This window comes from Phocoena sinus, chromosome 4 (assembly GCF_008692025.1).
Source record: "Phocoena sinus isolate mPhoSin1 chromosome 4, mPhoSin1.pri, whole genome shotgun sequence".
Classification (NCBI taxonomy): domain Eukaryota; kingdom Metazoa; phylum Chordata; class Mammalia; order Artiodactyla; family Phocoenidae; genus Phocoena; species Phocoena sinus.
This window is the reverse complement of record NC_045766.1, coordinates 68,695,366-68,723,138: the sequence shown is the minus strand read 5'-3', so window position 1 is coordinate 68,723,138 and position 27,773 is coordinate 68,695,366. Positions and strand designations below refer to the sequence as shown.

Genomic DNA, 27,773 nt, shown 5'->3' with positions numbered 1-27,773 from the left:
GTTACTGTCTGTTGTTTGTACAAGCTTCTAACAGAATAGGTATTTTAACCCTAAAAAGGCAGAACGTAACTAACAAAGAATATATGGCAATTCTTTTATGTAACATCTTAATTTGTCTCTCACTTCACTGGGGGCTAATGCAACTTCTTTGCTGGTATATATAAATGCCCATGTACAAACTATATACATTTGAGGGAACTACTGGCAAAGAAGGCAGTGGCCAGGGATTTGAAGAACTAGGCCTGATTTCAACTCCTTCACATTCTGTGAATGTGGAGTAAGGTAACCCTGATAAACACACTGATTTCCTTCCTCTGGTCCTCCGTTTCCTCATCTATAATATTGTATACCTTCCTCACAGGAGTTTTGTGAAGATTAACTAGGAAAATTAAGATACAATTGGTTGTAAACTGTAAAGCACAATAAATATGCTTATTATTTGGTTGTAATCGTGGACTGAATTGAGATGAGGCAGAAATTCATCAATGATTTGAAAGCCCACAGGGACTGCTGTTCCTCTCCTGCTGAGGAAGGATGCTTTGGTCATGGTAAATACATTTGGTCTCACACCTTGTGGATGTACATGGTGTCTTGCGCTCTGGTGCTGGGCCCCTGTATGTGAGTGAAGTGATTAATGCTTGATTTTGTCTCTGAGTGTGCATATGTGTATTCAAGTGCCTGTTTCAGGGATCCTCAAGACTACCCACATGTTCTGTTCTTTGCTAGAAAGACACAGGACTCAGCATATGGTTGTACCCACCACCAAAGTTTATTGCAGGGAAGGGACACAAGGTAGGATCAAAGGGGCAAAGACAGAAGGTAAGATCAAAGGGGCAAAGACAGGAGGAGTCTGTAGAAATCCGTGCACAGGCTGTGGTGTGCTTTCTCTCCTCTGAGGGAACGAAAGTGTGCTACTTTCTCAAGCGGAGAAAAACATGGTACCACGTTGCCATATTTCTGCCCAGAGAAGTCCATTCCAGACTCAGCACCCAGGGATTTTATTGTGGGACTGGTCACATAGGTCCCCTCTGCCGAGCAACTACCAAAATTCTAGACTCCGGGAAGGAAGTAGGTGTTCAACATAAATCGCATTGTTTCTATGCGCAGTGAACCACCTTTATCAGTTAGAGAATAGAGGGAACCCTCCTAAAGCCAGGTTCGGATGCCAGCTGAGGGCTAACCTTGCAAGCCAGCCTTTCCAGAGACAGCAGTCTTGGGCATGTTTTATTAAAGTTTTTCTATATAGTGCCCCAAACTGAAACAGTCTAACCAAGATAGCTGTGATAGATTCTGAGTGCAGAGGAAGTCTTGGGTTTATTTTATCAGTATTGTCATAGAACCTCATGTATCACATGATCTATATGTCAATTTTCAGCTGCTACCTGTATTGTTTGTATATTTGTATGATACGTTTTAAAATTGGGGATTTTTGGAAGGTATTGAAGTCTTTCACTGCTGCCATGCTGAGTACTTTGAGAAGTTCAGTTTTTCAGTGGACGCACACATCAGAGAACTTCTGTAATGCCTCTTAACCAGCTGATTTGCATTTACCTTAACAGAAAGTTCTGCAATGTAAAAATTCTCCTATAACCTTTAGTGAGTGACTGCGACTTTCTCCCTAGCTTTATTGAGACATAATTGACATAACATTGTGTAAGTTTAGGGTGTACAGTGTCTTGATTTGATATACTTTGTGTTGCAAATAATTAGCACCATAGAGTTAGCTGACACCTCCATCCCATCACATAATTACCATTGCTTTTTTGTGGTGAGAACATTTAAGATCTTAGCAACTTTCAAGTATATAATACAGTATTATTAACTGTAATCACCATGCTGTACAGTAGAGCCCTAGAACTTTTTCATCTTATAACTGGAAGTTGGTACTCTTTAACTGGGACTTAATCTGTTCGAATTTAGAGGCCCAAAGGGAATTTACAGTAATATACACCCACGGAAATGTTATTACATTATGTTAAGTAAAAGTTGTAACATGCTATATTCACTCTAACATATGTGGTCTCTAGTAAGGAAGCCCATGATTAAAACTCACTGGAGACTTGGCTTTTTCTCATTAACCTCAGAACTGTGAAAATGAGCTAGAAACTTTTTCTTTTTTGTTTGGCACTTAAGCTTTACTCTTTTAGCCCCTGGGCGTTTCTCTTCTTCACATCTAGACCTTTGAGAGGTGTTTTCAGCGCCCACCTTCTCCACTTCCACCCCTCTCCCTCTATCTTTAACACATGCAAACAGACTTGCACCACCCTGGTCCCAGTCCACTGGAGAGAGCTGTGATCCAGATGTAGAAAGCAGAGATTCTTTTTGCTAAAGGAAACAAAGAACAAAACAGATGCATAGAAGCTACTCTGGTTGAAGTGAGTTAAGGAACTAGAGCTCTACCTGCAGACCCTTCTCCCTCTTCCATCATCCTTTCCAGGGCTTCCTTATCATGCCTACAGCTTCTAGCAGCAGAGTCCACAAGCCCCCATCTAGGTTAGAGTCACCCACCATGTTGGCCCGAGAAGATGGCTCATGTTTGTTGGAAATCAAATGCACAGCTGGTGATGTCAACTTACCTGAAAGACTAGGCAAACTTGAAGAGTTCCTTCCCCAAAGGTTAAACAATAACCAGCCTTCTCAATTAATGGAAACAAGGCTTATTTTTTCCACTATGGACAGTATTGATAATTCCAAAAGGAAGACAGCAACAAAAACAAAGTCTGTCATCCAAAGGTGACGACTTTGAACAGTTTGGTCTATTCCTTTCTAGTCTTTTTGATGTTGTTCCCCCCTATACTCCTGGAACTTTATTAGTTACAGTTTTGCAGTTGGCCTCTTTTCATTTAACACAATAGCACGGGCGTGATTTCATGTCTTCACGAACTCCCCATATGCCTTATTTTTCTTGCCCCTACAAGCTTTTCATAAGACATTTTAATTGTGGGTTTTATAAAGTAATTCTCTTATATGGTCAGCCATTTAAATTGTTTACACTTACAAATCAATTAAAAGGATAATTAATATATATCATTATCATGTGCAACTTTATACATAAAGTTTTTAAAAAGTGGTTTTTTTCTTAAGGCTATTTCCCCTGTGAACTCCTAGATCAAAAGTTAGGGACTGTTGTATTTAATGCCCTCACAGTGAATTCTCCCATGAGGGAACCTTGGTAATGCCTTCTTGATTAGATAGATCCCTGTCACGACCTCTGTCAAGAGCAATTTATATTCCCATCATTTCCTTGATATTAGGAATTCTTATTAATTATAATATTTGTCAATTATATACTTTTAATGTACATGCTTTTGGTTACTAGTGAGTTTTTAAAATAGATCTTTTTCTATTTTAAAATGAAACAAAGCCGTATTTTTTATTCATTCCCTTATTGTTCAATAATATTTATTTATTTTAAACATTTCGCACATACATACACTTCTATTTAGGGTGAGATAGTTGGAAAGTGAATTCTGTTATAATCTCTGTTTTATGCACTGTTGAGATAAAACATAATATTTCTTTAAATTAAGAAATTGGAAACTACATGGTATTAAAATATTGGCTAGGATTTGGTAGATACTTGCTTGTAATTTTCTTTATAAATATAATATAATTTAATCACTATTAATCCTTGATAGGAATTGTTTATTTTTCTTTTACTTTAGGATATTTAAAAGAATTTGGGTATGTTCTGTAGTACTGATCATTTTTGATATCACAATGCCAGTATTTTCTGTTGTCAGTGTAAATTTGGCAAATGTGTTCCGGGAAAATTCTGTTTGTTTTTTTATGATGTCAGGCCTGTGTTTTGTGAATTGGAAAGATGCATGTGGGTCATGCTTTTGGCATGTTTTCAACTCTTAAAAGGTATCCCTGCTAGTGGAATTCAAACTGCATTTGTTATTTTAAAAATCACATGTTTTACAGTGTGCATCCAAAGAAATATCCTATTGTTTATATGGTTGCATTTTCCAGGTAAGCTTCAACCAGTGGAAAAAAATGTGTCCTTAATGGTGAATATTTTATCATACTGGTGTCATTAAGCTCCTTGAGGCAGAAATTGTGGCTTACTGATTTTTAACTGCTCTACCCCTGGCCCATGTCACTTAGAACAGACTCTGAAACATACCAAGTGTCTAATAAATATAGTACTTTGGTTGAAAAGGGAAGATTAGTAGCAGCACCGTATGGTTGGGGATACATAGGAATTTAAATACTTGGCTTCTTATCCAGTTGGATTCAGGTGACTCTGGGAAATGCAACTCATCTCTCTGGGCCTCATAAACCTTGCCTTGACCACCTTAAAGTGCTCTTACAAGAAAGAAGTTATATAATAGATGGGAAATAAATTGCCAACTATAAAATATTTTCTGAATACAAGGTGGATAATTTTTAGGGCAAGAAAAAATAGTACTTTTCAAATGTTCAGGAGAGACAGAAAGATATTCCCTCCCAGTTCCCTCTGCCTTTTATATTAGATTCAACAAACATTTTTGAGTATTGTGCTGGTCACGGATGGTGGGAGAAAGATTTCACAGACCTTGAAAGGCACAGTCCCTGAATTCAGAGAGCCCAGAATCCAGTGGGAGAGGACCGTGCTATTGCTGTGAACACAGGGTCAGGGGAGCGTGGTAAAGTGATAACTGTGGAGATTCAGAGGGGAGATCGGGGAGCCTCTCAGGTTGCTTGTTGTCTGCAGATTATGCACTCTACTTTGGGTTCTAGGATCAGTGGGTTTATGTGACATTTGTTTGAGGGTAGACCCCCAAAGGCCTAGTACATGAGTCTTTTATTCCTCTATTTTTTTCACATTGGGTGTTTAGTGGTCATACTGGCCATGCTGCATATTTGTGTGTCATTTGTTATTATAAATATATAACATATATAAAAATGTATGTTATATAAAATTCATAACACATATAAAATAGTGGAACAGTTTTAATCCAGAAAACTTTAATTCTTCCAGTTGGTAATCATATCATCTGCTTACAAATGCTTCTTCCCGCAAAGCAGCTTTCACAGATGCTATTTTGATGTGATGGCTTGGGGTTTTTGTATCATTGGCTATTTCTTATGGGTTTAAAATCCTTCTTTCCTACTTTTGTTGCTTGCTTCAGAGCAGAAGCAAGAACTGTCGAAAAGTGTATACTCTAAGGATCTGTCATAAATTCATTGGAGGAATCTGCAATTTCCTGCTGCAATCCCAATCAGCTTTTCTGAAAACCTCCTGTCGCAGAGTGGGAGAAAGAAAACGCTGTAAACAGACCACAGGGGTTGAACGGAGAGAACGTGATCTGTCTCCTGAGAATGGTTTCTTTCTGCAAAGGCTTTCATGGTAACCATGCAGAGGTTGCCTCTTGGGAAAGGGAATTCTGACAGTGGTGCAAGAACAGTAGGACACAGGGACCACGCTGAACCTGGGGAGTGGTGAGGACAGTTAGTGGAACAGGAAATGCAGAGTTTGTTACAGTCAAGCCTCCACTGCCTACACATATTTATTCTTAAACTGGTTTTCCTCCTAGCAGTCTGCCTGTTCAGAACTGCCCATCAGTTACATAGCCTAAGCAATATAATGTAGGTGTAAGCCTAAGGAAAAGCTCATGTCTGGTTTGGGTAACTGTGCTGCTGTCCCTCCAAATGCACGGGTCCTTGAAAGTTGCTAAGAGCAAGGGTTCAGTTCTCCTAGGAACTTGAAGAAACTCCACTCCTTAAACAGTCTTTTGTGGCCAAGCATGATTTGGATCTGACCAAGATATTGAAGTTTTAATTTGTGATATAAGTAAACATTACCTAGAAGACCTCAAGTATGACTCAAATCAACTTTTGCATTCTGTAGGCCTCCTTTTCACATAGTTTATTTTACTTCTGTGTCAGGAGGTGAAATTCTTCTCTGCTCTGGAGAAGGCTCTGGATTTTGTTGCCAGCCAGGTTGGCCCAGTAGGCCTGTGTGTTTTTCAGCAGACATTCTGAGCTTTACTGTCATTCATCTAGCTCAGTTCTGAGACTTTGGATAAAGCTCAGACAGAGAATCCAGGCAGGTTTCTGAATTAAGAAAGGATTCTCTGTTCTTGCCCAGTTTGAAGATGAATTGGAGTAAATTTGTGTGATCCAATGTTAGTGCAGTTAGTTCTTTTGGGAAAAGAAGAAATTCAAACAAGGAAGAAAAGATGGGAGCATGCTTTTTTTTTCTTTGCCTATATGACCAAAGATTTAATGTTTTCCTTTCTCATTACATCCCTAACAGTCATAGAAGCGTTTCCAGTTCTCTCCAACACCCAAGGTAGAGTTGATTTCACCTTCCCTCTCACCCACCCACCTGTTCGTTTTATTTCCATTATCGCCATATCATAAATGCATTTGTGTCTCCTTATCCTATAGGACTTGAAAGTGAGGTTTGACCTAGTTCATCTTTGTAGCTTAAATGTCTAAAACACAGGCTTCTTTACATGGGAAGTGCTAAATAAAGGTCTTTTGAATGTTAAAACACACACACACACACACATGGATTATCTTTAGGATTAGTAAGAATTTTTGAAAATACATAGTACAAATGTAAGCATCATGATATTTTAACCAATTCAGATTTAAGCACATACATTTTCAAAATTAATTGATTTTTCCTTTTGGAAACCATGCAATCATTCTAAAATTGGCTGTATTATTAGTCCATTTTAACATTTGAATCACAGCACCTGGTGTGTCTAAGTGCAAGCCTCAGGCAGAATGGTGCCTTGTTTAAAAACAAACAGGTTAAAAATGTGTCTGGTTCCCATGGGAACCAGGCCACGGACACAGGAGAGATTAAATAAGATTCATAGTTCTGTGATTGTTGCTTTTGAATAGGATTCTCCCAATCCTTTTATTTTGAATGTGGCATTCACAATCAGTAGGCGTGAAACAACTTTACCTGACCAACTTTTGTCTCCTAAGGGCTAGGCAATTCCTTTGAAATGGAAGAGAATCAGAAACAGAAAATGGCAAATATCGTGGCCTTGCCATTTAGCATTTGCAGCAAGAACTGAGGCTTAATATTTAGATCTGATGGGAAGTTCATTAACTTAGTGAAACCAAGCAGCCACTCTCTCTCTCTCACTCTTCTCTCTCTCTCTCTCTTCCTCTCTGTCTCTCTCTCTATTTGAGAATTTCATTCTAAATGCCTATAAAATGCAAGGAATTGTGCTACAGAAATAAATAAGATGGAGCTTCTGCGTGCATGGATTTTATAACTATAATGTAGAGGAGAGTGACTAGTGTTCACGTGTACAGGGACCATAGCTTCCCACAGTGATATTTCTATCACTGGAGAATGGTTTAACCAAGTCCCCAGAATACTTACTAAGCATCTGTAGTGGTCATGACTTAGAGCTAAACACTGCAGGATACGGGACTTGCCTTCGGTCCTTGCCAGCGAAGAGATCAGAGACTGGTATGAGAGACAGAAACATAAACTGACTTTTAATACAAACCAGACTCAGTGAGTGCCAACGTGGGTTTAGGAAGAACAAACAGGTTACAAAGAGGGAGAGACTCTTTCTCACTGGGATGATCAGATTGGTGCCTGGCATGGAGTAACTGCTCAGGAAATATTTGTTCTATAAATGAATTGTTGAAGAATATGTATGTATATATATATATATTTGCAGTATGCGGGCCTCTCACTGTCGTGGTCTCTCCCGTTGCGGAGCACAGGCTCTGGACGTGCAGGCTCAGCGGCCATGGCTCACGGGCCCAGCCACTCTGTGGCATGTGGGATCCTCCTGGACCGGGGCATGAACCCGTGTCCCCTGCATCGGCAGGTGGACTCTCAACCAGTGCACCAGTAGGGAAGCCCTGAAGAATATTTTTACTCTAATAAAAATATTTGTTAATCAAAGAAATATAAAAATAAAAGAGAGATACCACTTTTAGTATAGCTAATTAGCCTTTAAAAAAAAAAAAAAATGGTTAGAGCTGATGAAAATACCTAGAGCTGAGAGAGGAAGAGAGAGAGTTAAAGATGATAGAAAGTGAGTGAGAGAGAAGAAGAGGGAGAGAAAGGAAGAGGAAGAGAGAGAGGAAAGGAAAGAGAGAGGCAGAGAGAGCGAGTAAGAGAGAGAGAGGAAGAGAGAGACAGAGGAAGAGAGAGAAGAAGAGAGACGGGAAGAGAGAGAGAGAGAGCAAGAGATAGAGGAAGAGAGAGAGGAAGAGAGAGAGGAAAAGAGAGGCAGAGAGAGGAGAGAGAGAGAGAGGAAGAGAGATAGAGGAAAAGAGAGAGAGGAAAAGAGGGAGAGAGGGAGAGGAAGAGAGAAGGAGAGAGAGAGAAAGGAAGAGTGGGGGGAGGGGGGAGAGAGAGGAGAAGAGAGAGAGGGGAAGAGAGAGAGAAGTCAAGTGGGTAAACTATAAGGAAGGATATACATAAAATGTTAAATGTTAACTCTAGTTATCTCTAGATGAGATTTAAGTGATTTCATTTATTTTTAAATATATCCACTATATTTTTATATAATAAGCATGTATCACATTTATAATAAGAAAGATTTATCTTCTGAAAATATTTTTAATGCATTATTCAGAACTATCTACATGTAATGAGACTCTATCCACTCGCTCTGCTTGGAGCCAGGCTTCTGGTTGAGATATCCCTAAGTCTTAGCCAACCTTCTGCCTCCTAATTCCAAGTGTGCTCTGCAGTGTAATAAATTTGGTTTTCCAGATTATTTTATACATAGCCCTGGAAAGCAGAAATGGATAACTGGATTGATCTACAGCATGAAAATAATGCATCTTTAGTTTTAGAACGCAATTAAATGTCAAATATTCTATCTTATTAGAGATAGTATTTAGTTGTGAACCTGTAGTGTCTCTTTTATAATTGACTTCGCAGTTGATTGTCTGGTTATGGGCTAGACATCTTCTGAGTGTCAACTGACCCTTTCCCTACAGTGACATCTTCCCCTCCTCAGATCTGCAGGAATCAACCAGCAGAACCATTTCTTCACTTTGGTGAAATCCTGGCTAATGTTTCATACCTTTCATTGCTTTCTAGACCTTTCCTCACCATATGAAAAGGGGTTGAACATGTAGGCTGGTAGACGTGGCTTTCATGCTTTGCTATGTTTCTATCCTTACTGCCTCCCAAGGAAATTTTCCCACTTTTTCATGTAGAATTTCCAAAATGCAATATCCCTTTATATCCTATTACCACTGAGCCTCATTTCTTTTTAAGCATCCAAGGTAGACCTTTTTTTGGTGAACTTTTGCTATTTCTTTTCCTTCTACCAGACATTCAGTTATTTTTCCTTCTTTTATGGATATCTCTCTTTTTGAGTATATAACACTCCTAAACTACATTTGTACCGGGCACTCTCCATGTTCATTTTATTCTGCTGATGAAACAGAAAAATCTCTGTATTTTTATGTGAGGACTGTGGAATTAGAACATGCAAGCCTTTCTTGTTCAGAGAAATATGGATATGTACATGTTTATCTTTTGGGCAAATCTTGATTAGAATGGAAATCATAGACCAAGAATATTACACACAGAGATCAAAATCTCCTTGGTTCTAAAGATGTATTACTTACACAGATGTCATACTGTTCTTTTAGAAAAATACTTTGAAATGATAAAGAAATGGAATTTAAACCTAAATTAGTTAAATTTGACCTAAACAAATGGACTTGGTTAACTGACTAATCAAGGCAAAGGTAAATGAGTGTGAGATTGAGAGACTAATACTGGGGGCCATTGTGGTGGCTGAACTGAGGCAAAGATTCCTGATTTAAGTAGAGGCTTTCCCTCACTCCCAGACAAGCAGAAGTGGTCCCTGATAAGCAGCATCCTCTGACTCTTGACCGAAGAAAAAATTGCAAATCTTCTCTGGAGGGAAGGAGCCACAATTATCCTTCTAAAATAATACCTTAAACAATTAAAGCACTTTTACTTCCTTTATTAAATTTGACTTCTTAAGAGGCAGATCCTATAAAGAGATTAGCGTCAATCAAATTTGAACTTTCAATCAAATATTATGGAAGTTCTTAAAAAAAGCCATTCTTAATCAGAGTTACCAGGTACAATAAATTATAGATTTAGACCCTCAAGAATTATCAGTTTCAGAATATTAAAGAGTTCTGTATAAAATATTTCCGAAATAAGATTAAAAAAAACATTTACATGAAGTAAGAAGGAATTTTCAAATGTGACAAAATTAGTTTCCAAAAAGAAAAAATACAACTTTTAAAAACAAAAAAAATCAATTAAAATTAATTGAAGTTAATTTACAAGCATATCGGACACAGCTAACAAGAGAATATGTGAAATGGAAACCATGTATATATGAAATGATTACCCAGATTATAATAATACAGAGAGACAAGAAGATAGAAAATATGAAAAGTTAAATGATATGGAGGACACAATACATATATAGATAAACACAGAGTTCCAGAAGGAAATAATAGAGATAATTGAGAAAACAATTGACTGAAAATTGTCTGGAATCGGTGAAAGACATCATAGATACACAAAGGAACATGTCTACTAGTGTCTTAGTTCATTTGGGCTGCTGTAACAAAGTACCATAGACTCGGTGGCTTACAAACAGCAGAAGGGGTCTCTTTTATAAGGGCACTAACCCCATTTGTGAGAGCTCCCCCCTCATGACCTAATCACATCCTAAAGACTCCATCTCCAAATACCAACACATTGGGGATTAGTTTTCAACACATGAATTTTGGGGGGACATAAACATTCAGTCTATAGCAACTAGGTAGGATAATAAAAAGAAATGTATCCCTATGCATAATGCAATAATAGATTACCAAAGAAATTACAGTGAAATGAAAGGACCAAAGAAAAAGGGATCTTAGGAGCAGCCAGAGAGAAAAGACTGATCAGCTGCAAAGGAACAATAATTAAGTAAGGAGAGGTTTCTCAAAAATGGAAGCTAGGAGACAGTGGACCAATATTGTCAAGGTTCTGAGAAAATCACTGCAAGGTTACCATATGTAGTCACAAAAGCTGTGCACTGAACAACTCCAGGGGGTGCCGCTCACACAGACTTGTTTGTATACTGCTCCCTGGAGTTGGCCAATGTGCAGTAGATAGAATTTAGGATCCAACAAAACTGTCTTTCAAGAATGACCCTAAATATTTCAGTAAATAGAGGAAGAAGCAATTTCAAACTCAGTTTATGAGGCCAACATAACGCTGTTACCAAAACCTGTCAAAACTATTATAATTAGTACAGACATAACATATTGCCATAAAAAATTCTTAACAAGACATTGACAAATCCAGAAGTATATAAAAAGGATAATAAACCACAGCTAAGTGGAATTTATCTTTGGGAAACAAGGTTGGTTTATCATTTGAAACTCATCAATCAATGTAATTCACCATATTCACAGCATAAAGGTTTAAAAAACACACGATCATCTGAACACATACAGAGAAAACATTGACAAAATTGAACACCCATTCATGACAAGACAAAACAAAAAAACCTCTCAACAAACTAGAAATATAAAGAGCTTTCTCAATTTGATAAAGAATATCTACAAAAAGCTATAGTTTACTTCAAAATGAACAGTTAATTATTGAAGGCTTTCCTGTTAGAATTGGGACTAAGTCAAGGATGTCCAATTTCACTAGTTCTGTTCATCCTTTTGCCAAAATAAAAAATGGAAATGAAAGGAAAGAAAAAAATAATCTGTAATACTGAAAATATGCATATCCTATAATTATCGATTTTACTTTGAGGCAAATGCTGTAGATAAAACTCTGGCACATCACTCAGATACACGTATGAAAATGTTTAGACAGCATTGCATAGCAAAAGTCTGTAAAAGAACCCAATTTTTATCAACAATGTAATGGATAGAGAAATTTTAATAGATTTGCACAGTGAAATATTATAAAGCCATGAAATGAATAAATTAAGGCTATATGTTATTGTATGGATGAATCTTAGAACATATTGTTGAGTAAAAAAGCAAATTGCAGAAGATTAAATGCAATGTACAAAATACCTGCGATGCCATACCAGATCATGACACATTTGTGTGTGAGCAGTTTAATAACCTTTTTTTTAACATCTTTATTGGAGTATAATTGCTTTACAATGGTGTGTTAGTTTCTGCTTTATAACAAAGTGAATCAGCTCTACATACACATATATCCCCATATCTCTTCCCTCTTGCGTCTCCCTCCCTCCCACCCCTCTAGGTGGTCACAAAGCACCGAGCTGATCTCCCTGAGCTCTGCGGCTGCTTCCCACTAGCTATCTGTTTTACATCTGGTAGTTTATCTCCAGTCCAATAGATACCTAAGGACCTAATAATCATCACAAACATAGGTTTTTATGTGATAGCCCGCTGCTTAATAGTCATAGTGACACCAAATGAATTCCAAGTCCTGTAGGCTGGTTTCAATGATCATGGTTTGGCCTTGTCAGCCTTTAAAATTTCTCCTGTTGTCAAGCAATCACGTTTCATATTGTGCTGTCAAACGGGTGATTCTCATAGTCCTTCCATTCCTTCAGCTCTTTTCCAGCCAAAGCCTGATGTTCTTGTCTTTAAATCTTGTCTCTTGACACTTACAAGGGCACAAGACAAAGAGGGTTGTTAGAAAGTCAAGAGATTTGGATTCTATTTCTGGTCATTCTCTGCACCTACTGTGTGACCATGGGGAATTATCTAAATATTTACCAGTGAGGACTGTCAATGTGGAAACAATTGTGTTTGCAGTTTTGGCAATAAAACATAGCAATAAAGGAGTTCCTGTCCCTGAGTAATGTACAGCTCCCAGGGAGATGAAGGGAGATACATATGTGGTGACCATACAAAGCAGAGCACAGTACACATTATAAGAGAAGCACAGACCATTCTATGGGGCTTCCAATGGTGATGCCATCACATTTCATATTGTCAGTGGAGACTAGGAAAAGCTTCATGATTGAGGTGGTATTTGAAGTGGGAGTAGGAGAGTAGGAAATGTATTACAGGTAGAGGAAAGACCATGCACAAAGATACAGAGCTGTGTTGAACATACATGACAGGCTGTAACCAAGGGTGAATGCTTTGGATAAGGGTTTTGGAGATTGAAGGAAATACAGGATCAACGTAGACTTTGGTATTCTTGCTCTATTTGAAATTAAGACCATTGGATACAGATGCTAAATGATGTGTTCACTATCAGAAATTGAAATGGGACCATGGCCAGCCTGGTAACTCTGGATGCTTAATCCACTGAACTGTATTATATTGAGTTTTCTTTAGATTCTGGTCTTAGAAGCCAATTTTGCTTCATATGCTAAATAAATGAACCTTGACTACTGTGAAGAATCATCTTTTTTATTCTATTTTGTTTTAGTTTGGTTTATTTGCGTGAGCCATAAAATGAGTACCTGATTACATTGTGTTCATTACAACTGTGCAGTAATTTCATCAAAAATTAAGATGCTAATCTACCTAGTGTCTTGTGTTGAGTTTTACCAGTGATTGGTGTTGAGTTTTACTTGGTGTCCTGTGTTCAGTTTTATTGGTGTTGAATACTGAGAGTGGCTTCCAGAATTCACTTTATGATTAAAACTGAATATAGTATCTGATTTTTTGCTCCATAATAGGGTCCTGCAAGTTTATCTCTGTGTAGTAGGTAGTCCCAATATGGCATATACTATGGTGTGATGCTTTTGTCTTTGAGTGTCTAAGAGAATGAGTTGGAAGGGGAGTGCTGTAAAGTGACACTGATGTTAACCATTTTAGAGAGTTTCTTTCTTTCTTACTTAATATGCTTTTATTCATGGAAAGACTATTTTGGTGTAGTGGAAAAATCAGGAGATTTTGGAATTATAGAAGATCTGATTTTGGTCTTGGCTTTGTCTGGGCTGAAGTTGAATTTCTTCATCTTGTAAGATCGGCTATCAATTAGAATCTAGTCAAGAGACAGAAACCACACAGTAATTTGAAAAGGGAAAGTTTAATGTAAGACCTGTTAACTAAAACGTGGATTGAAGTAACAGGGTGGCTAGTGAGAAGTAAAGAGAGTTCTATAGAAGTAGAAATAGCATATGTAAGGAGAGGCTGCTATTCACAAGGCTAAGGAAGAACCTTCCACCCCCGTCTTCCCCGGCAGAGATCCAGACCTCTTTGGAGAAGGCAAGGCATAGCTCACTGGATGATGGAAAAGTCACTGAAGTACCTCGCCACTGGGACTTGTTTGAAACCTGCCTCCTGGGGTACTGGGAGAGCAATCCACAGGGAAGTGTTGAACCTGAAGACTTGCTGCATAGTTGCCCAAGTCAGCGCTGGGGGAGGCTGCTTGCTTCGGGGCACTGCTAGCCACCAGACGCTGCAAGAACAAGGAGCTAGATGAGCCCTTCTTTGTAGGAATGGGGCGTTGCAGTAACTGTACTCTACGTAAGTCTGATGCTGGAGAAAGCGTAGGTTCTGCAGGAGCTGAGCACTGGCAGGTCCACAGAGAGAGATGGATTGTCAGGAGCCTGTTCACCTGCAAGATGATGCGAGGCCTGGGGTGCGTAGTATCCATATTGGCAGATCTGTACATTGGCTGAGGCCAGTGCCACAAGCTCACTTAGAAGCCAGAAGGAAAACACCTTTCTCCAGCGCCCTCTACTGACAAAGCTTAATATTGTGCTTCCTGTAGAGAAATATAAAAGGGTTTCAAGTCCTTGACAGAGCAAATAATGAGGAATGGCTTTAAACTGAGATATAATAAATTGATAACTTGCACAGATGAGGACCTATCCCCAAGGGTATCAAGGTGATTAAATTAGTATAGAGTTTAAAAGCACTTCATGAGCTCTCAAACAGAATACAAAAATTCACTGTTACTACTATTATGATTTGCTGTAGTTAAACCTGATACTGACGTAAGTTTGCAGTGCCAGAGTGGGACTGGATAGATTGAAATCTGCAAATCTGCAGCATCCTGACTTTTAGGGAATTTATTTCAAGATTCTATTTGAGCAATGTTGCACCTGAAATTAAATTGATTTGGGCCTCCTAAGCTAAAATGCACTGCCTGTTGATGGCCATTAGTTGGTATAAAAAATAATATTTATTGAAATCTAATTATATGGCAGGCATTACAAATGCATTTAGTCTTGCTAATATTAGTATTATTAGCCCCATTTAAAAAATGAGGAGATGAGATAAAGTAATTTACCAAGACCATACAAGTAGGAGGAGTTGAACCAGAATTCATATCTAGGTTTTTCTTATTCCAGAATCTTTGCATCTAACTTAGAAACAAATCTCTCCTCAGGCCAGGATAGTTACCACAGTGCTTTAACTTGGGTAAAATGTATATTTACTTTGGACTTTTAATGTCTGTTTGCCACTTACCATGCTGGTATGGTGCTTCATCCCCCTTTTTAGGTGAATGTTTCCTTTTATATTTGGTGGCTCTCAGTAACTCACGAATCTGGCACTAGAAGTAAAGAGCAGGTAAGCAGCAAGTGATTTCGAGTTGGTCATCTAACTCTAACATCAGAAGGTGATTTATTCACAGGCTGCAGAATAATTGGATGAGGCATGTTCAGGAAAGAACAATCCTTCTTCCTCAACATAGGTAGGTGGCTGCAACCATTTCACTAAGGTGTGTTTTAGGCTAAATATATGACTAGATTTAAAATATAGTTCATAATAGGAATTTATATGTAATAGTTTCCACCTGGAAAAAAATCCATGTGTCCATCAACAGTGGAATGGATACATAAAGTGAAATACTTTGAAGAAGTGAAAATTAATAAAGCACTGCTACACACAGCAGCATGGATGAATCTCTCAGACATAATATTGAGCAAAAGAAGTCAGGTGCAAAAGATTATAAATTGCAAAATAAAGTTCAAAAACAGGCAAAAGTGATTTCTGGTGCTATAAGTCAGAATAATACTTTTGGAGGGTATTGCCCAGGAAGGCCACATGGGAGGCTTTTGGGTACTGTTAATATTTAAGTGCTTGATCTGAGTTGTAGTTATGTGGGAGTAGATATTTGTAAATTTCACAGAACAAAACCATTAAGATTTATGTACCTGACTGCATGATATTTCAATAAAATATTAAAATGGTTAAAAACCTAAGTTTTTAAAAATAGGAAAATAATAAGTAAAAGTAATATAGTGATATGACTGAATGTCGGATAGCCATTGAAAAAAAAATGGCTCAGGGTCAGCTTGGAAGCTTACTAAAGGTTTTTAAATGATTTAAAAAAATGCTTAGTGGAAACAAAACAGAGTCGAAGTTTGGCTGCACTGTATTATCCCCACTGTTTAAAACAAATGTCTGGAAAATTAGTAGGGAAAAAACCCATCAGGTAGTAGTACTGTAGAAATGGTGATTTTTCTTTTCTCTACCTCACTACATTTTTCAAATTTCCTGCAATAAATGCTTTTTATAATCAGCTGTAATAGTTATGGAAAAATATGAATATCTGGAGAGCCTCTTCATCTGTAAAGACCCCACTATTTTCCCATTACTTAGACAATAAACAAAACTTAGTTATCTGAATGCTCAAGAACTCTGGAAAATGGCTCCAACCTGACTTTTTGGCCTGAAATTTCCCGACTGCTCCAAGCTTCTCAGTGCCTTGCCACATTGGACTTTATAATTTTATTTATTGATTGAACAAATGATTTTAAAGCATCAGTTATTTGCCAAGCACTCTAGGTATATAGCAACAGATAAGGATAACAGTGGTTGATGTTCTCTTACCTTTTGTTCCTTTTACAGGGGGAGAAAAAACATAAGTAATTGTCCTAAAGATTAAGTTGAAGATGGGAGAAATCCAGGGCACTACAAAAGTATATATAACAAGGAAACCACATCTGGTCTAAAGGAACAGGATTGTTGCTGGAAAAACAGTTTTGTTTAAGCGAAGACTGCTAAGATGAGTAGACATTTGCCAGTTGTGAAAGGATCGGGCATGATGATGGATAGTGGTGAGAACAATGGGTTATGCATCACAGTGAGATTGAGGAATTGTTGAGGAGTGTTGGGAGGAAGGATAGGAGACCATGAGTCAGAGCTAGATTTTGAGGTGAAGATTTCAGAGGTGGTACAAGTCCACAGGTGATGTGGAAGTGGGCTGCTGGGTGGGGTGGAGGAAAAACTATTCAAGGTGAGGATGCCAGTGACCTGAGAGCTGCTGTTGGATGAGTTTTAATGTGGATGCCTCACTGAGAAAGACAAGGGGGTGGGGTATAAAGGAAGGAACATCGTTGCTTGTCGGCTGCTGTTTGTGCTACTTCCTCTGCCTCAACTCCCTGGACTGTGCATAAGGCCACATAAAACATGACAGTCGGGCTTCCCTGGTGGCTCAGTGGTTGAGAGTCCGCCTGCCCATGCAGGGGACACGGGTTCGTGCCCCGGGAAGAGCCATGGCCGCTGAGCCTGCGCATCTGGAGCCTGTGCTCCACAACGGGAGAGGCCACAACAGTGAGAGGCCCGCGTACCGCAAAAAACAACAACAACAACAACAACAAAACCATGACAGTCTATCACACCATCCCTGAATTACCCAATTTGATAGGTCCCCTCCTTCCTTTGATTCCATAGCATGGGACGGCTCATTGCATGAGCTGGTGTTCAATTAACATTTGCTGAATTCAATACTTCTGTGAGGCATCACTATTAGAAACAGATATGTTGAGCTCAATGAATTCTGTTTAACCTGGAACTCTTGTTATGTTCCAATAGTCCAGGCAAATTGATTTACCTATTCTGAAAGCAGTTTTGTCTAGAGAATAACAATCTGAGTTTTTCATTTTGCCTACAGCAGCATAGTTTAGGAAAAACGTTTCCAAGCATTTGTGCTAAGAAGATAAAACTATGGCTTTTTAAGTAGTCAGTGTTTGTACTTCTGTTCAGTGTCTGGCTATAGTCTCACTTTTCTGTTGATAAACCTGTAACATCAAATGAGATGCCCGGATTCCAGACAGATGCTTCCAATGTCTGGAATCAAGACAAATCCTATCACTTGCCTGTCACAAAGAATGCCTCTTCTGTCATTTTGGAGCAGTCTGTTTAATGACACAGCTGCTAGGCTGTGGAGCAGATGACTGTCTCCTTTATCGCTCAGAATTCCTGGGGTACTCTGCAAAGAGCCAAACAGCTGCAGCATGATTGGTGTGTCTGGGTAACTCGGTACCCTTGGTGCCCGATCAGGGATGTGTTTCACTGGGAGCAGTTGGTCTGTTGCTTTTAGGGTGGATGGGAGGTGGTTTTCTGTGCCGCAAGTTTTCTTGCTGGCTAATTATTTGAAGCCAGAAGACTCCTAGTGCAATTTCAAGCAGAGTTTGGCCACGTGCAGAATGCCGCTGCATGTTGTGTTGTGGGTCCCATTAAGAGATGAGTGGGAGCCCACACTTTCCAGGATGTCTCCGCAAAGAGACAGCTCTCTGATAAGCTAAAGCAGAGAGACTACTTATAACAGGTAGAAGGATGTGATTAGGCTGAAGGACTCAGAGCCAGAGGCACGTGTTTGAACTTTTCGGAATAAATTGGGAAAGCTTCCTGGACGAGGTGTCCCAAGAAGCTGAGCTGTGAAAAAATATTGTAATAGTAATAGTCTATCACGTAGGAACGAGGGCAGTTCTCTTCCTAAATTGCTTAATTTCTGGAGCCAACGCAGAGAGCGTTGGGGTCTCTAACTGGAGTACACACAAAGGGCTGCTAACTTCAGATGCTCATTCCTAGGTTATAACCCCAGAGATTCTGATTTCATTTATGTAGGGTAAGGCCCAAGAAACTGCACTTTCAGAAAACTGTATAGGGCTTCCCTGGTGGCGCAGTGGTTGAGAGTCCGCCTGCCGATGCAGGGGACACGGGTTCGTGCCCTGGTCCGGGAAGGTCCCACATGCCGCGGAGCGGCTGAGCCCGTGAGCCATGGCCGCTGAGCCTGCGCATCCGGAGCCTGTGCTCCGCAACGGGAGAGGCCACAGCAGTGAGAGGCCCGCGTACCCCCGAAAAAAATAAAATAAAATAGTATAGTTGATTTCAATGGAAATGGCCCATAAACCATACCTTTGATGATCACCAGTGTTAAATATGAAAAAATTACTGGTTTTTGTAAAATGGGTGGTAGTTCCAGAGAAAGAAGAGATACCCTTGGGGAAGATGTAACAGAAGAGTAGTAATTAGGGCTCTACTTTAAAGCATGGGTGGAATTTCCTGCTCAGATACTATGTACGTTTTAATTTGAACGTAATCTGCATAGTTAGAGCTCCTTTTTCTTTGAATTTCTGACTGCTCCAAATCCTTTATTTAAAGAAGGGAAGCTAGGGTTGTCCTTCACCTTAAATTTTACCTGAGGACAGATTCATGGTTCAGATATTTCTGCTGCTACTCAGAGAATACCTCGGACAGAGAATTCATAAATTCCAGCTTCGCTTCAGTGACTGGAAAATGTTCAAAGCATTTTAAAATCCAGTTCTCTTAAACGTGTTTTGAGAGCCAAACGGAAACTCCGTCTAGTTCTCAGGGTGAAGCGTGTTCCATCGAGCCCACGAGGTGGCGCGCTCCCACCATTCCTGGCCTCAGTGCGGACAAGCTGGCCTGGGGAGGGTGTGTCTAAAAGCAGAGAACTGGGGAGATCCTGCCAGCATCATGAACAAGGCTTCCCGGAATTACTCTTAGAACATTAGGAATGACAGTATACTCTGCTCTTTGCCCATTTGCTCCAGTCTTGTCTAAATGCTGAAGGTCACATTATCCTGTTACAGAAACAATGTTAGGATCAATTGGCTAAATAGAAAACACAAGTACAACCTCACACAAAGGCAAGGGGAAAAAAGACAAAAGAAAAAAATAAGACAAAAAAAATGAAATGAGGTCTGAGAGAGGAAAACGTATACTCCTCTAAGAAACATACTGAATGGGAAATATTGGGAGGTGAGAGGAGAGAAGAGTGGGGTAGATGGTGAATCGAGGTTCAAAGAAAGTGAACTCAAGTCTTTTTTGACCTTTTCTCAAGGTCAGCTCTCAGGGTCAGCTTGGACAGCCCTGGAGGGAATGTGGGCCATGGCATGCTGGTCCAAGATATAGGGCTTGGCTACAGAGCCCGGGGCAGCCAGACTGAGAGTCATTTTTCTGTTTCCTCCTCACAATCAGTTTGTTAAAGTTCATGCAAATGTCTATGATCCAGTAAAACTGCATTACTTTATAAACCACTGCAAAGACTTCTGGACCTCCGGGATCTATGGTTCCTGAATTTGAAGGTAGATGTCTGAGTCCCTGGATGAGCCTGGTACACGGCATTGTGCCAGTACTGCACCCTTAGTACCCATGCTTCTCAGCTATTTTGTTTGAACCCATTGCCACCTGCCCCATGTGCTGCTCTCCAAGGTCCCATAAGCTACAGAGCCTTGCGCGTACATCATGGAGCAGCACTTGACCATGAGAGGGAGTTTTCATCCGGACTTAGTGTGAAGCAAATAAACGCCTTAAATATGAGAATGAAAGGTAAAGCAAAGTCTGCACTAAAATTTAAATTTTGGGGCTTCCCTGGTGGCGCAGTGGTTGGGAATCTGCCTGCTAATGCAGGAGACTCGGGTTCGAGCCCTGGTCTGGGAGGATCCCACATGCCGCGGAGCAACTAGGCCCGTGAGCTACAACTACTGAGCCTGCACGTCTGGAGCCTGTGCTCTGCAACAAGAGAGGCCGTGATAGTGAGAGGCCCGTGCACCGCGATGAAGAGCGACCCCCGCTTGCCACAACTAGAGAAAGCCCTCGCACAGAAACGAAGACCCAACACAGCAAAAATAAATTAATTAATTAATAAACTCCTACCCCCAACATCTTCTTTAGGAAAAAAAAAATGTAAATTTTGTTGACCTGGAAATGATGTTTAAAACGATTTTTGTTTCCTAGGCTTATGAAGAATATGGAGATACCTTTTGAACTCTTGTCCTAAACAAATGTTATTTGAAATAGAAAGCCAAAATAAAATTATTCTGCTGCACTTCCTAAAGCAGAAGGCTGATTATGTCACACCTGCTTTTCAAAATCAACAGTCTGAAAGATAAAGTCAGATACTCAGCTAAATATTCAAAATTCTCCATCAGCCTTTCCAGCCTTATCTCTTACTATACCGTCCTATAATATTTGAAGTTCTTATGTTTTTATAAAATGTACAGACCTTATGCAGGGTTATCTACATTTTTTGAAGATTTTTATATAAGAGACACAAAGAGTATTCCATTTTGGCTATCACATTCCAGTGTTGACTCAAATCTGGATTTAGGAGCTATGGCGAGAACTGCACAGAGCAATGAAAACCTCATGTAAGGTTATTCCTGAGTAGCTATAATATTTACACAAGTTACAAAGAGGATGGATATCATTGCAGATGTCTGAATGTCTCTGTAATAAGTTTTAACTAAAATCCAGTTTTCCCAAATGAAGCTCATCCTTTTGGCTATTAAGCTATCATTAGATAGGCCTCATTAGTAATAAGAATCACGTGGCTCCGTGTTTCTATTTGATAATAATAATGGATTCTTTTTATTTTTTGGTACGCGGGCCTCTCACTGTTGTGGCCTCTCCCGCTGTGGAGCACAGGCTCCGGACGCGCAGGCTCAGCGGCCATGGCTCACGGGCCCAGCCGCTCCGCGGCATGTGGGATCTTCCCGTACCGGGGCACGAACCCGTGTCCCCTGCATCGGCAGGTGGACTCTCAACCACTGCGCCACCAGGGAAGCCCAATAATGGATTCTTTTGTTAGGGTTCATCTCAGTTACCTTGCAGCATTACTTTGGTACCATTATTTTGGCATTTGATGACACTGGGACTTTGATCTATGTGATATACAATAGGTCAAAAGGAAGCTTCCAAAATACAGGTATAAATAGTGTGATTAAGGTGAGGCAGCAGCAAAAGCAGTTTTTTTTTTTTTTTTAATTGTCTTTCTTAAGGAAAAATAAGTGGTATTGAGTTAATTGGACCTAGAGAATACAATTCTGGTACAACTATGGACCTTTAAACTACAAACGGGGGAATTCTGTAGTGGTTGGAGTTGCTAACCTGGAAGCCCAGGCCAACCTTTGGGAGGTAATTGGTATCTGCCTGTCCCTGCCCACACAAGGTTCTGGTGTTAGAATTGCTGAGGACTCACTGGTTGAACAATCGTGTCTCCTAAAGTAGAATTTCTCTTGCTGTCCCTTGCAAAAGGAGAAGAAAATACAAACTGGATCTAAGGGATGCATCTAAGTGCTGTCATTTCCCATTTGAAGAGGGCTTTTTACACTGGAAATGAACAATACTCTCAGTTTATTGTCCTTCTTTTCATTCTCAAAGGGATATCATTGAGTACAGAGCTTCTGTCTATGGCTCCCTGGCTCTGGGGCTGTGACAGTTAAGGTGTTGGAAAAAAAGTGCAGCATCACATTTGAGATTTCATGGGGAGGAAACCAAGGCACAGAGGAGAGGAGACTGACACAGAGAGTGAATCAGTGCCTGAACTGGGATTAGATCCTGGTTTCCTGACCACCTAATTAATACCCTTTCTACTCACTACATCCTCCATTAGCATCACTCATTCAGATATACATTGATTCACACCTTTATTGATTCAACATTTAATCAAGTAGGATAAGGAAAGCTGTTATGGCTTCTGTGATAAACGCTTATGCTTTAAGGTACAGGATCCCATTGAACTGAATCTTCAGAGATTAATAATTGAGGCAACTGAAGCCCAGGGAAGTGAAATAATTTGCCCACTTTTATATACCTAGCTAGTTAAGGGACAATACTGGCTTTAGAATTCAAGTCCCCAAATATAATTCTTATTTTATTATGCCATATAGCATTTTACCCTTAAAAATGCTCAAAACAGGGTCAGAGATTGGGAAATGTATAGTATTTATTATATCTGGATTGAGGTACTTTATCCTAGAGCATTTTCTACGATGCCTTCGAAATGTGACATGTGGCTCCTACCATCAGTGAGCTCACGCTTAATTTGAGAGAGACGTTAGATACGTTTAAGTAAAACTGTAAGTCAGATGTCGTTATCAAATTAGTGTATAATATTTAATGGGCTGGAGAACTGTTACCAGCCTCATGACGGATGCTCATAGCGACAGATGAGTTAGACTGTGTGGTTGGTGAGTAAGGCATCATTGGTTTCATTTTGTTGAACGATTAACATGTATTAGAAGGGTAAACAGAGTTGGATTTTCAAATGTGGCAGATGTTTGAAATCCTCTTACCATCTGCAAAAAAGAAGATTTAAAGAGATGCTGCCTATATATTTGAGCCCTCTTTTTAATTTATAAGTTATTCCCTCTTTCTTTTTAATTTATAGAGATCATTTCATGTAAAAGATGCTTAAAAACTAGGATAAAGAAGAGGGTTAGTGAAGGAAAATCTTGACGCTCAACACATCAGAATTCAAACTTACGATCTTATTCCTCACACTGTGTCTGTTGGCAGTGTCATCATGTTCAGTGAGTGGTACTCACACTATCCTGTTATTCCAGAAACCTAGAGATCACTCTTGACTCATTCTGTTGCTCCTACCCCATACTCCATCTGACTAATCATGAATTGCTCCACTGCCACCACTTTAATCTTGTTTCCTTCGCATAGATTATTGCAAAATACTCCCAGCCAGTGCACCCTGGGACTAAATGCCCCCTCGAGTTGATATTTTCCCAGACTGCAGTCAGAGTGACTTTTCAAAATGCAGTTTTTTTTTTCATTTCATCTCACCAACTCTTTAAAATCTTTCAATAGATTTCTTATTGCTCTTGTAACAGTCATTTTTCTTCCAAAGGTCTGCAGAGACAACTTTTCCCTGTCCTTTAAGAAAATTATCTTATTCTTTATACTCTCACACCACAGAGTCTTTCTACGTACTGTTCCACCTACCTGAAAAAGTATTCACTTAGGTTCCTCCATTCTGAGCCCTTAGACTTCAGCTCAACATTTCCTTCTCCAGTAAAGACTTCGCTGACTGCTTTTTCCTTGTACCATACTCTCACACAACCATGCACCTCTCTTCACAGATGCAATTTTACCTTTAACTTGTGTGATTATTAGATTCCCATCTGTCTCTCCCACCACTAGATTCTGAGCTCAGTTGAGGCAAGAATCAGATCTGGTTTTGCTCACCATTGTATTCTCAAGCACAGCACAATGCCCAGCACGTAGAAGGAAATTACTAAATATTTGTTGAATGAATGATCTAAGGAAAGGGGAATATTCTGATTCCAAGAAGGGAAGATTAAAGTGTGCCTTAAAGGGGATCTTCATTGGAAGCTGCATTCCACTGAGAAAAGTCTAAAGTTCTTTTCAGCTGTACTGAGAATGGGTAAAAGAGCTCTCCACTGTGTAGGACATAAAGAAATATTGGGCTGGATTACCAGTGGAGGCTCTAAAGAATATTGACAGTGGCAGAATGTGTGCTAACAGGAAAGAATAAAAGCTGGATCAGAAGGGGCCATTGTAATAAGCAAAGTTATTATTTCAATAAAAAGCCTTCAGGCAATTTTACTTTCCTGCTTGTGTTCTAGACCTAAAGTCTGAATTTGACTGCCATTTATAAATATCCATAAGAATGTGATAAAGGCAGACAACCCCATGTTGGTTATACTGTGTCTTGTATGATTCTCAAAGACTCACTGCAAAAAACAATCACAGTTGTGATTAGACCCACACACTTAGTGTTGCAGTGCAGGACAAAGTGGCTGAGGGTTGCCCACACTTTGTGACTCTCTTGTTTTAGATTCAGCCCTGTCCACAGGGCTGCTTCTCTCAGGCCAACCTCCATTTCTCTGAAACCAGAAAGCTTTATAAAGCCAGAGAGGGCTGCTGGCCCAAGGAGCTCTGAAGTGTTACAGCACATGCAGACTGATTTCCTTAGTAACACTGCAGATGTCACTGTGATGACGTACTGGTGAAGCATAAGCTTCTTTTGCTGCAATTCTGATAAATAGTCTGCCTTTGACATAGTGTTTTCCTCCTTAGTGATATCTGCCTGATTATAGCAGCAAATCTGTCTCTTCTCTGGGTACTTTACTCTGGTTCTTAACCATTCTGAGGCTGCAGCAGAGGGAGACTTATCAACTAGTGATCTAATCTGATTGGCATCAGGAAATAAAAAGCCTGGAACCCCTGGTTCTGCCTCTTGACTGGTAAAAAGAGCCAAATCTGTTCTTCTGTTTTCCTGTGGATGATTTCTTCTAGATTGGCTCTAAGTTTTCAGGAAGGCTTAAAATAAATCCTTTGTAGCAGTTTTTACCTTCCCAAATCAATTTAACAAATGATAAGTGCAAGCCTTAGGTTGCAGATACGCAGATGAACAAGTCATGTTTGTTGTCCTCAGTGATTTTAACATTTGGAAGAGAGGTAAAATTAGAAGATCATGAACCATCATTATACTGTTAGAGGAAGGAAGAAAGTACAAGGTTGAGGATCATATCCAGCTAGAATCAGAGATGCTTTTGTAGCACATTTGAGACTTTTTAAAGAACGGCAGGATCTCATCACTGGGTAAAAATGAATAAAGTAGTATCTTCCAGTTTGAGGTGCCTAAGGTATAATTTGGAGGATACATCCAGAAGGCCACTGGAAATGAGAGGCTTAACCCCAGGATAGTTGTAGGTGAGAAGAAGCCTGGATTCATCCCTACGGAAAAGTTTTTTTTTAATCAGTTGAGGTGATATGAGTGCCAAAGAAGAATAGAATTTAGAGAATACATTTATTCAGGGACAGGAGAAAGAAGGAAAGACAGGAAACGAACAAGGGAGTGGCAAAGAGGAGGAGGCAGTGCCTGGGGCTCAAGGAAGCTGGAGATTTTAAGTAGAGTGGTTATTCAGTGGTGTTTCCAGATTATGGGAGGGGGAAGAAATAAGTAAATTTGGAATTGGAGTTACCAGCAAATATTCTCTTGACTCCTAAATTCCACTGGCTTTTCCTTAAAACTTCTGGCTAAAGGGCATTTCTTCTACCCAACTAGTTCTTTGTACAAGTAGCGTATTTCTCTTTTAATGAAAAGAGTATTTCTGTTTTCCTAATGATCTTGAAACTGGGATTGTCAGTGTTTCACTGAAATCTTTGTAGCTAAAAGCCTCTTTCTCGAGTCACTAGCCTCCTGAATGACTCCTATTTCCTCCTCCTTTTTTCCAGAGAGTTCTTCCTCCTCCCCTCTGCTATTTAATTATGACCCTTTCTCCCAGCCTCTCTTGCTCCAGGGACCTTCTAATGAATCTAAGATGCGCGCTACAAAGATGCAATTCAGATTCCATCACTCTCGTCCTTAAAAATCTCTGTAGCCTCTCATCTTTAAAGAGAAAAGCCTGAGCTCCCTGGCACAGCAAAAAGTGAGCACTAAAGCCATGTTTTTTGTATGAATATGTTATTAAATAATCTTTTTGTCCTTTAGTGCCTGCTCAGTTTGGGATGGGTCCCCATCTTTGTGTTCTCCGGCACCCAATGTAATGTTGGGGGACACAACACCTTGTATGTATTCAGCAATCAGAAAGTATGGGCTGCATTCTGGTCTTTGGAAAATGTCATCGTAAGCATAACTTTACCTAAAGGTTTGAACCCACAGGGGAAGAAATCATTAATCAGGCGAGCTGCTCAGAAATAGACATGAGCTTAAAAGTATTTTGTAAGTGCAACTATTTTGGGAAAGTAACACCGCCTGATCTAATCCAGTGGCTCTCCTCTCCCACTGCACATCGGTACACCTGGGGAGCTCTTTAAACCTATCAGTATAGAGCCTTCCCCCGGACTAATTAGCTCAGTTCATGATCGTCCCTTCCAGCAGATGTTCTCCAAGTGTGGGCCCCATATCAGCAACACCTGCATCCCCTGGAACTTGTTAGAAATGCAGACTCTTGACCCAGCCCCACACCTCCTGAGTCAGAAATCTGGGAGTGAGGCCCAGCGGTCTGTTTTAACAAGCCCTCCAGGTGTTTCCGATGTGTATGAAGGTTTGAGAACCGCTGGTTTTCAGTACTAAACTCTGCCTCTTGCCCACTGTGTCCCAAGGGGCAAAGCTAGAGGCAAAAAAAGATGAGTATTTCTCTCTGGCACCTCACTACAACAAAGTGTATTATTTTGGGCCCAGGGGCTTCTATTCCATATCCGTTTATGTGGGATCACCATGTAGAATGAGACTGAGATTCTTGAAGATGGGGACTCTGACTACCTCATCCTGGGACCATGTTCTTCTCTTGTCCTCAGAGCCCCGGCACTTAGCACAGGACCTGGCATGAGGTAGGTGTTCAGTAAGGGCAAGAAGAAAACTCTGAGGATTACTTAGGCCAACTGAAAGAAGTAGATGCATTAGTCGTGATGTGTTTGCCTTAAATTGTGTTGTTTTAACAGTACTCTTTGAAATAAATATTCTTTAAAAAGTGTCAGAGAGTCAGAACTTCACAGCGAAGTTGTAGCAGTTTTTGCCTGGTCATCAAAGAAACATGTGGTCTTGCGTTATCCTGATGGAAGATTATACATTTTCTGTTGATTAATTCTGGATGCTTTTCATTGAGTGCTACTTTCAGTTGGTTAATTGGGAGCAGTACTTGTTGGAATTAATCGTTTGGTTTACCAGAAGGAGCTCATAATAGAGGACTCCCTTCCAATCCCACCATATACACAACATCACCTACTTTGGATGAAGCCTGGCCTTTGGTGTGATTGGTGGCAGTTCATTTTGCTTGCCCCATGATCTCTTCCATTCCACATTATTGTACAGTATCCACTTTTCATCTCCTGTCACAATCTGTTTTAAAAATGGAACGTTTTCATTATGCTTAAGTAGAGAA

The 27,773-nt window shown here is 39.8% G+C and overlaps 1 protein-coding gene across 3 annotated transcripts in view; it reads left to right on the top strand.

Annotated features, from left to right (window-relative positions):
* Window positions 1-27,773, top strand: part of FGF12 (fibroblast growth factor 12) — a 566,994-nt gene that overhangs the window by 257,737 nt on the left and 281,484 nt on the right. The gene's annotated exons all lie outside the window — the stretch shown is intronic.